This window comes from Manis javanica, chromosome 14, assembly GCF_040802235.1.
Source record: "Manis javanica isolate MJ-LG chromosome 14, MJ_LKY, whole genome shotgun sequence".
Lineage (NCBI taxonomy): Eukaryota > Metazoa > Chordata > Mammalia > Pholidota > Manidae > Manis > Manis javanica.
This window is the reverse complement of record NC_133169.1, coordinates 3931843-3942883: the sequence shown is the minus strand read 5'-3', so window position 1 is coordinate 3942883 and position 11041 is coordinate 3931843. Positions and strand designations below refer to the sequence as shown.

The following is an 11041-nucleotide window of genomic DNA, read 5'->3' as shown; positions in this document are numbered from 1 at the left end:
ACAAAGGAGGGGTCAGTGTTCTCCCATTGGCTGTGTCTTAGGTAACTTTTAATTCAAAATCAGCAATTTGCCACAGAGGCAGATCTTTGGTTGGTCTGCTGCTGGCCCCTAGAGTTGCCTAAAGGTACACAGCTACTAAGTGAAGCAACTATCATTGAAACACAGTCTGCCCGACCCCGAAGGCTCTATTTTAATGGCTACATTATACGACATTTCTCCAAGGGCACAAGACCTCCATGATCCCCATTCTTGCATTTTCTGCCACTTTGCTACTCAAAATGTTGACCACACTAGAATGACTGTCATCACCTGGGAGCTTGTTAGAAATGCAGAACCTCAGGCCTGCCCATCACCTCCTAAATCAGAACCTTCTTTTAAACAAAATGGTGCTTTGCATATCAGAGTTTTTTCTTTCTCCCTTCTTCAAATTCTGGTATAAACATGAGATCTACCCATGTAACAAATGTTTAAGTTCACAGTTAACTATAGGCACAAGGTTGTACAGCAGATGTCTAGAATGTATTCATTCTACATAACTGAAACTTTGTACCTGGTGAGCAGCAGCCCCCATTTGCCCCTCTCCCCAACCCTTGGCAATCACCATTCTACATTCTGTTTCTATGAGCTTGACTATTTTAGAGACATCATATAAGTGGAATTACAGAGCATTTGTCCTTCTCTAAGTGGTTTATTTCACCTATGTGTCTTTAGGTTCAGTCATGTTGTCACAATGACAGGATTGCCTTCTTTCTTTTTAAGGCTGAATAATATTCATATATATCACTTGTTTATCCATTCATCTGTCTGTGAATATTTGTGGTTGTTTATGCATATTGGCTATTTGAAGAATGGTGCAATGGATATGGGAGCTGATATCTCTTCAAGATGGTGATTTTATTTTCTTTGAACACATGTCCAGAAGTGGGATTACTGGATCACATGGTTGTTTTGTTTTTAATTGTTTAGGGAACCTCTATACTGTTTTCCATAGTGTCTGCACCATTTTACATTATAACCAACAGTGCACAAGGTTTCAAATGCTTTACATCTTTGCCGGCATTTATTTTTTTTAAAAAATAGCTATGTTGACAGGTATGTGGTGATCACTCACTCTGGTTTTGATTTGCATTTCCCTGAGCAGCTTTTCGTGAGCCTGTTGACCATTTGTACGACTTTAAAGAAATGTTCTGGCTTTGACATAGGGTAATGCTGGCCTCAGAAAGTTGAGCTTGGAAGAGCTGCCTCTTCAAGTTTTTTTGGAGAATTTATAAAGGATTCATGTTAATTCTTTAAATATTTGATAGAATTCATTAGTGAAGACATCTGGGATTCTATTTTATGGGAGGTTTTTGATGATGGATTCCATCTCTTTATTCATTGTTGGACTGTTCAGATTTTCTATTTTTCATGCATATGTCTTGGTACCTTGTGTGTTTCCAGGGATTCATCCATTTCTTCTAGGTCGCCCAGTCCACGGGCATATAATTGCTCACTGCACTTCCTTAGGATTCTTTTTATTTCTGTGGTGTCAGTTGTAATGTCTCCTTTTTCACTTCTGTTGTTATTGATTTGGATCTTCCCACTTGTTCAATAATTGTTTGGGCTGAATGAATCAGACGGCCTAGGCAGCAAGTCACTTCTCACGCGCAGGACTCACATATGCACGGCCAGTCGGTCCAGGATCGTCGAGCCTTTAGCTCTCAGGTTCCTCTTGCTCCGTGGTCATCTCTCTGGCTTAGTTCTTTACTTGCATTGCCTCTGGAGAGGCTTTCTGCCTTCCCGGCGCTCCGGCACACGCGTGCTCTCCAGCAGGCACGGCTGAGCACTACTTCTGTGCTGTACACGTGGCCCGCGGGAGCCATGGGCGTTCACAAGGCTTGGAGGGGTGAACGTCGAGGCCAGGTTCACATGGAACAGGAACTGGCTTTAAATTATCTGACAAGTACAAAGGCACATCTTTGAGAAAGTGTCAGTACAACTGTGTTTTTATAGGCCCTTACCTCAAAAATGTGTGAAGACCCTTGTGCCTGGAAATTTCCACGGGGAAGAGGAAATGGCCAAGTGCTCTTGGTTCCTATGCATCATTCCAACGAACCCCAAAATTGGTGGGAGAAAGCTTTCCTCTTGGCCTGTTTCTCTCCCTCCCACACCAGGTGCAATGAAAGCTACCATTTGGATTTATTGCCAATCTTCAAAAGCAGAAACAAAGTCCCAAAAGGCCAAGAATTCTTTCCTTCCATGCCTGTATACTTTCAGTTTTAGCTGTCTTCAATAATGGTAATTTTTTGCTAAAGCAGGTTTTCATTTTCTCAGTTGCTTGCAAATTTACTTTTAGTCTAAAAACAAGATATAAATGATCCAAGTGACGATGATGCCACAGGGTAAAGATGCTGCTCAGTTTCCATTAATAATGGAACAAATAGTAGAACCTTCAATGTTCACTGGAAATCTTTTCTCACAAGGAACACAAATGACACCTGATAAAACATCTCGTGTAGCTGTGCTTTAACATGCACAGCTGAACGGGATGCTCCTAAGAGGGTGATGAGATGTCCCCTTCGGCTTTCCCAGCATGCAGTGGTGCAGAAGGTCCTCTCTGGAATCGGAGCTGGGTGGACAGGTGCCCTACAATGCGTTACCACGGAGGTGAGGGGTTGTGTCGAGAGCCACAGGCGTCCTGAGCAGAGGACTTGGGCCCCACGCCCAGGTCTGAATTAGCCAGCAGCACTGAGGAATTCACTTTCCTTCTCTACAGCTCATTCTGAAACATGACCTGACGGCAACACTCCCGGCTTCCCAAGGTTCTGATGAGAAGTCAGTGAAAAAATATTTGTAAAAAAAAAAAGACTTTATAAAGATGCAATAGAAAGTTAGTTAGTAGTGATACAACATAAGTGGTCCAGTTTACTGAGATCCTCGACGTGGGTGTGTTACAAAGACTTCTGCAGTGGGTCATGTGCATCATAACAGTGAATCAGGAACGGGTTTAGGTCTTTCACATTTGATCAGTTATAATCACTGTTTTATTAACCTCTTATAAACCCTGTAAAATCAATACTGTTAGCCCAGCTTAGTGCATGGGAGACCGTGCAATTCCAAAACAGCAGTTAACAACGAAACTCAGGGCACAGATCAGTCCAGCTGCAACCCTGCCCGTCCACCCACCATGAGACACTGAGGCTCCCCCTTTGGAAACACAGAACCACAGGGCACCTCCAGCCCTAAAGGAGAGGAGCTGCCGATCTGAAGAGAATCAAGTCGGCAGCCCCATTTTGGCCTCTCTCAACTTCTTCCTAAAATATCGCAGGTGACTCAGAAAAAAAGATGAGATTCTGGAACAAAAATGGAGACCACCTAGTGCTGGAAATGGGGAGGAACTGCTGCTAATAGAAACACCAACAGATCTGGATGGAGAAAATCCTGACTAGCAGTCAGTGTGGGGCCTCACCTCACCTCCCTTCGTGGACCAGGGGCTACCTGAACGAAGACAGGAAAACACTTTGCAGCTCTTTCTGCATCTACCTGTGATCAAGCTGAAAACTGGGCCGCTATTTCTCTCCCTGCTTGGTGTCAGTCTAAGTGGAAAGATGATACCTTTCCTCTGACATCATTTCCCCCCAGGCCCTACCTCTACCCACGCACGTAGGTCATTCTCTCTCAGGCAGAGGTTGCAATCCTAGAAGATAGTTCAGTTGGTAATGAGGTGAGGCTTGTTGGTAACAGAAACTGGAAGGGCCCTGGTAGCTATACAGACCAGAAAGAATAGCTTTTGAAGTCCCCACGGGACTCTGAAAACTAGAAAATGAAGCATTCAAATGGGTGTAAGTTGGCAGCTCAAGAGAACAGAGGTGCACTAGTTGAAACTCATCTAGAAAATGAGAAGTAAATTAGAAGCATACTCATCAACTGAACCCTTCAGTGGTGAATTTGAAGAGAATTAAACCAACATGTGAACCAAAACAACACCTTCACCATGAACAACAAATGTGGGCAAAGATGCAGCTTTATTCAAAGATTACCAAGGATTACCTAAGTCTCAAAAATGGGGCTATGAAAAGAGCCGGAACAAGAGCATTTCTCTGAAATGAACCTTGTAGCATAAGGAATAAAATGTCCAGAAACTGCCCGGCATCCTTAAGTGAGGCCTAGAAAAGATCACATCCCTGAAACAAGAGCAGAAACTAACAAAGACTGAACAGGCTGAGATGACAGGGCAGCAGGATTGGAAAAAAGCAACATGAGACAATGCACATGGATGAGATGAAAAGTGATTCTAATGAGACTAAAACCAAAAACACAGGATTAAAATCCTCATCAAAGAAGGAAAAGAGCAGACTTACGCTGCAGAAAGCAGAACAGATACTGCAAGGGGAATTTTCAAAATAGTCTTCCAGAATACAGAAACAGATTTTTAGAGGTAGAAAGAAAATTACATGTCTGGAAATGGCACAGGGGAGCAAGCAGGACATCTGCCTGTCCTGGTGAAGGAGCTCCCCCTTCCGGGGCTGCAGGTGTCCTCAGCAGACGAGCAGATTTCAGCTAAATAAATGCAAAATGGAAATAAAAGCAAGTAAACAGAATAAGTTCGTTTTTCCATCTGTGAGATAATCACTTTTCATATCCCCGTCAAGCCTCTTCTGCCTGCTGCCCCACCGCGCCCAGAGGGCATAGCTCATCTTCAGTCAGAAGAGCAGAAACTGAGTTGGGTGCATCTACCTGCCCCATCTTCTCCACCTCTGCCCCCAGGGGAACAGGAGAGCCACACCTGTCCCACCCAGGCCCCCTGTGCGCACGCGGCCCACCTTCTGGGGCATCATCTGATCACTGTGAACACCTACTCTCAGGAAATACCTTCCCTCAACACCACATCTCACACTGGCTAATGACCCATCTCTTTTCTTGTCTGCACACTTACCCTCCCCAAACGGGCTGGCAGCACATGGCACTGCACCTCCTCTCTGGGGATTCACTCGCGTCTGGCTCCCATCCCCATCACTCCACTGACATTGCTGTGACCACCTGCTTACCACGCCAGGGCCTGCAAGCCCCACTGCTCTACCCAAGCCTTTTCTTGCCCCTTGAGTCCTGTCCACCTCTCCAGAGCAACCAGGAATGCCCGCAAATCAATGCCCTCTCCCCACCTCAGGAGCAGGACTCAGCCAGGGATTGGCAGGGGATGATGTATAAATCCTTCCCTCACTGGCTCTCAGAGTTTCCCGGGGGACATTGATCATCCGTTGCCCGCATGGGTGCTGGGCCATCTTCCCTACGCTCCCCTCTTGAAGAAACTACTTCCACTGGGACCTTTGTTCCTGGTTTTGCTTCTGAAGGAATCCCCACTAAGACAACGTCCATCATGCTGCCCCAAACACATGTTTCTCTGTCTTACCTAACTGACCACTTGGGAGCATGTGACCCAGAAAATCACTCCATCTCTCTCGAAACCTGTCTCCTGTCTCGATTCCCAGGGCACCATCCCCTGCTGGCTTGCCCCGGCCTCACCCGCTGACCCTTCTCTACCCCTGCTCCCTGTGTCTTCCGTCCGACTCCCATACCCCCAGCCACCTGCTGCCCCACCGCGCCCAGCCAGGCCTATCTTCTGAACTCCAGACTCACTCTGGACATTAATTAAAGGATGAATCTTAACTCTACGTGGAGTTTGTTTTCCTAGAAGTTTGTGGTACACTAGGGACTCTGCAAGCTCTTTAAATATGTTGTTTCATTTAATCCTTACAACAATGCTCCAAATTATCACACTTGTAGAGGCAAGGAAACCGAGGCTGAAAGAGGCCAGGAGTTTGCCTATCTTTACGTATCTTTCCTCTTGGAGGCTTCTCTCCACACAAATGCAGATGGCGCGTGACTTTCCAGCTCTCTTTATGCTGAAGGGCCGCTAGAGAGAGGACGGAGGGGTCAGCGTGTCACTTTCCGTGGGTGCTTTCTCAGACGGAGATGGTTTTCCAGTTGGTTGTGGAGACCAAGACTGGGATTCTAACCAGAGGAACGTTGTGAATGTATCTCTGTTTAATATCTGCGCATCACCGTCAGGCTATTTATTGTGTTGTATCCAGAGTAACTAAACCCCAAGATCGTGTCTGTACCAAAGATGTGAATAAAAGCTGGAAAAAGAAACACAGCCATCCAGATGTTCCTTGGCAATGACAAACACCCGGACATTTGGAGACATCTGGATGAGGGGCCGACTTTTTCGGTTTTTATCTGGAAGATGAAGATTATGCAGACACAGCGTGATTACAAGCTGGATGATAATAAACAAATCTTTGACAATGTCCACAGGATTCCGAACATCTGGGTGCAAAACTGAGAAATCCAGCTAACCATCCAAATGTTTGGCATCGTTTAAACAAAACAGTGGACAGCAGGACGTGGGCAAAAGGTCCAAAAAAGGAGGCGGGCAGTCCCCAAAGTAAGCGTGGTGTCCATTAAAGAAAAAAGAAAAATAGTGTTAGGTTCGATTTAAAGGGGCAGCTCAGTTAGGAACGGCACGGGTTTTGTTAGAAGCCACATCCCGGGTCTCTCTCCTGCACACCGGGGTTTTCAAACCTCCTGAGGTGAGAGACCTTCCAGAACTGCAGGCCCGGGGTCTGACCTGCTTACACGTGGCAGGAGGCCGGCCGCACCACGGCAGGACGCCAAGGCCCTTTTCTCGGGCGTTTTCTCTGTCCGCTTAAAAAAAGGCAGAAAGCAAAACGAACAAACAAAACAAAAATTCCACTTTTGGAGCTTTACAACCGAGAGAAGGAGGCGCAGCTCACCTCACCGCCGGGGGTCAGGAGGAGGAGGGCGCCTCGGGCGTGAGGGGCTGCAGACAAACGGGCGCGTTCAGGCTGCTGGTGGGTCATTAGCGGGCAAGCTGAGCGGCGGTGAGACAAGGCTGCACGTCCGTCCTTCCTCCAGAGCCAATTGAGCTCATTTTTTTTTAACTGATGGAGGAAGGAAGCATTTCACGCGCTGGCCAATAGAGGGCGCGTCGGGGCTGAGAGAGCCGTTGTCCCGGAGGGAAATGATCTTCCAGCTCTGTGCAGACGTGGCTCTTGGATGTTGGCAGCTGGGCCAGGCAGTACCGGCATCATCAACAGCTAGTGGCCTGTGGGGGCGACCCTGCCACCAGACAGGGTCTGTGTGCCTTTCAGGGCTGGAGGCAGAGGTGGAAGCTTGGCACCTGTGGGCGGAAAAGTCAGAGAGCTGAAGCTTCTGCAGGGCCTCCAGCCAAAGGCACCGGGCTGCAAACCCAACATTCCTCTGCCTGTAACCTAGCCCGTGATTTTTCTCTGGGCTGCTATCTTCTAGGAAGATAAGGCTTTTGAGCCAAAGAAAATTTGAGGCATCTTGATGTTGCTTTCCATCCAGGCCATGTTAAGGAAAATGTATTAAAATTTGCCCCTCTCTGCTGTCGGACATGAGATGCCTGCTTTCTAGCCACTTTCCCTGACGTATTCTGGAAACAAATGCTCTGCGAGGGCACAAGGCAGAGAGTGCAATTTACAGACCAAAAAAGGAGAAAGAGTTGGACTCGGAAAATAGCGTTCACACAAGAACGTGGAAAGCCACAAAGACCATCAGTAATTTTACAGACGACCCAGAGCTGAATGCCACTAGCCCAGCAGCCCGTGAGCTCCCTGTAAAGTTGAAAACCATTGTCCAAAACCAAGATGCTTTTCTCAGACAAGTCTGTCTCTTGATCAGCAACCAAAAGAAAAGAACAAAGAAAAATTCCATCCCGAAGGCCCCCTTAGATTGTGTAAACAGCGAAGGTCTGTATACATCCACCAGGCTTCATTCCATCGCGCCAACAATATTCAAAACCAGATGCTGCCTCTGCTTGCCTTTTTGCTGGAAGAATTAACTGTCCGCATGCAATGTTTCTGAGAGAAAGTTAAGACAAGGCAGTCTCTACGTTCTGTAATTAAACTGGGTTTTTTTAAAAAGCTGAAACTATACAAAATCTTCTAAGATGGACACTTTAAATACAAACGCATTCCTTAGGTTACAGAGAAGTAACTTAGAAGTAACTGAAAAAGACACCAAAAATGTGTGTATGCTAGGTAAGGTCTGCTACTCTCTGACTTTGGGGAAACTGCTTCAGTATTCTGGACCTCATATTTCTCATCTGTAAAGGAGATGGTTTGGAATTCTCTAATCCATGCTCCGTGAGTCTATAAAAATACTTTCTGTTGGCGTCATAGGGGAGGGCATCTGGGAGCTCTCTCGACTTTCTGCTCAATTCTTCTGTAAATCTAACACTGCTCACAAAAAGTAAGTCTTTTAAAAAAATACATAAGCCCAGCCTAAACATTAGACAGATCAAAACGGAAGAACATTCTACAGAATACCTGGCCAGTACCCTTCCAAAATGTCAAGGCCATTAAAAATAAGGAATGAATGAGAAATTATCCCAGTCTGGAGAGACTAATGAGACATGACAACTAAATGCTACATTATATCCTGGATTGGATCCTGGAACAGAAAAAAGACAGTGTCCGAAAAACTGTGTAAATCTCAATAAAGCCTGTTGTTTAAAAAAATAATAACTAACTAAATACCATATCAGCCCCCAGTATAAAAGCAAGACACATCACTTTGGAAATACAGAAAGAAATACAGAAAAACAGTGAATAACCCTTTGTATAGTTATTCAACTACAACTACTTTAATATATTAGTCGTTTCTCTCACACGCACAGAAAAATGCATATTTTTTCATAGTTGGGATCACTTAAGGATGAAATGTTAAATCTTCTTTTATGATTCACATATATCATAAATATTTGGTCCTTTATCCAAACTTCCCAGTAATATAATTTTAACTACTTTGAAATATTTATACATTAAGACTTTAATAACATCTTTATTTGTTCTTATAAATTTCTGTTCTTGATTCATTGAAACTATTTCTTTCTGTTGAGTAGAAATCCTGGCCGTCATAGTGTGATTTCCCCAAGTGCTCCATTCAAATTCTGTTCGGTTCTGTAAGGAAAATGAAGTGTGGGTGAAGGGTTGGCGTGAATACAGTATTGGTGTTCTTGCTTACAGAAAATCAAAGCAGCAAAAACCTTCACTTAGAGAACATAAAAAGTAATGCTGTTTCTTAATTTAAAAGTATTCACCACAAGATCCCTTTAAAGGATGAATTCCCTGCAGAATCCAAATGTCATGTCCTATTTACTAAAATTTAATTGACGCAACCGTTATGTTTGACAAATCCCCTCGTAAGGGCAAACAATCAAGATTCCCCAAAGATGAGAGTAGGGTGGCAGCAGCTACCGATTACAAAGGACATTGTGCAGAAATCTCATAGTAGGTGACTTTACAGGGACCCTCCCAGCTCCCATTCCCTTTCTTTGAGAACATTGCCCATACAACAGGAGTGAGTCCAGGACGCCATGTTTGGATCACATGCCCCTTTCTCCACATGCAGCTACGGCTGATTTGACCTTAAACAAGAGCCTAATTCAAAATGAGCCGATTGGATTCTCTCCGCTGAGAACCTGGAGTTGGGATTGAGAGATGAGTCATTTGACCTTGATGTATCCTTTTGAACCAAGGCCGTATAAATTTAGGAGATCATGGTTAGCCAGGGTCATAGAGCAAAGCACATACAGTTGTCTGGAGAGAGAGGGAGAAAGAGAGAGAGAATGAGATGGAAAAAAGAAGCAGGGGGCAGAAAACCAGAGCATCTCCAGACCTCCTGTGCCCCCACCATGCTTCCTGCTAAAGTCACCCTGCAGTTCTTATTTCAGCCTGGCCTATAGTCACTGTAACTCAAGGAACTTTGTCCAAAATGATTTGACAATACCTTTGGCTGGACGTCAACCAATTTAAACCATTGTCAAAAATGACTTAAAATATTTTTTAAAGTAAAATGTTTACTACCTGCATTAATACTTACGCCATCACTTATTATGTGTTGAGTAAATAGAGAATCGGAATGTGTTTGTTCAACTAATGCTGGGCTCTGGCAGGAACAGAAATAAATATGGCATTCCTATCCTCAAGAAGCTTATATCTATCGGGCACTAACTATATGTCATGGACTTTGATAAGGTTATTGCCATGATTGGATAGATTTAGTATTAATAAATGTTGAATTTCAACAAATTTGCCTTTGAAATTTGGCAAGAAAGTAGCTCTTTTAAGCCATTATTGGTGTTATTTTTCTACAAGGTGCTTTGTTTCATCCCCTTGTGCGACAGTAGATCCACCCAGTGTATCTGGGTCCAGCACTGGCCCCTTGTCTGATGACACAGGGGAACCTGGGAAATGTGTGCTTGAGACTTTGAACTCGGGACTACGGTGGGCTCCCCTGACACTGTCCTTTGGAAACCCCCACCTCCTGAGTGTGTAGTTTATTAGAATAAAAGGTACTTCAGGGATGTATACTAAATTCTAATAGAAAATATACACAGACCTAAATTAAAGCTGATTAGATTAATTTTAGGTAATAAGTTTTCATGGTAGTTTCTCATCAAAACTTTCCATCTACCTCAGGCTCTGAAGGAAAGAGACCAGATTCTTGGGTTGCAGGTCACATTGCCCTCTCTCCTGCCACGTAAATATAACCACACCAGTCTTCTCACATATATGTCCCTCAAAGAGTGACCCGGAACGCTGTGACAGCGGACCCCTGACAGAGAGCTGGTGTCTCTGACTCAGCGGGTCTAGGGGATGCGCCTGAAATCTTTATTTCCAACAACTTCCCGGTTGAGTCTGATGTCATTCTGTGTTGATAGTCAATTGGAAGACTGAAACATGGCACTGGGGAGTTTAATTAAGGTCAGCAGGAAGGAGAGCTCGGACCCCCGGCCCAGGCGCCGCATTCGGCTATGTGAGCTGTGTCTGCCCCGGGGCACCCACTGCAGAGGCAGGGGTGCCGAGACGCAGGCCCGACTTCACTCACGTCAGCCCCAAGAAGGGGTGCCTGCTTCAAATTTATTCAGAGGCACTTATGGGCCCCGGCAGCCCTGTGGGTAGAGACATCTGGGTGAGTCCGGGTGAGGCCTGCACACACCCAGGCCAGCTCA

At 45.1% G+C, this 11041-nt stretch overlaps 1 long non-coding RNA gene across 1 annotated transcript; it reads right to left on the bottom strand.

Annotated features, from left to right (window-relative positions):
• Nucleotides 1-877: 877 nt before the first annotated feature.
• LOC140846100 (uncharacterized) lies at nt 878-7426 on the bottom strand. The gene is made up of 2 exons (XR_012124994.1): nt 6777-7426; nt 878-6219 (listed from the first exon to the last, which is right to left on the bottom strand). It is a non-coding gene; the product is annotated as an uncharacterized lncRNA (long non-coding RNA).
• Between the last annotated feature and the right edge of the window lie 3615 nt (nt 7427-11041).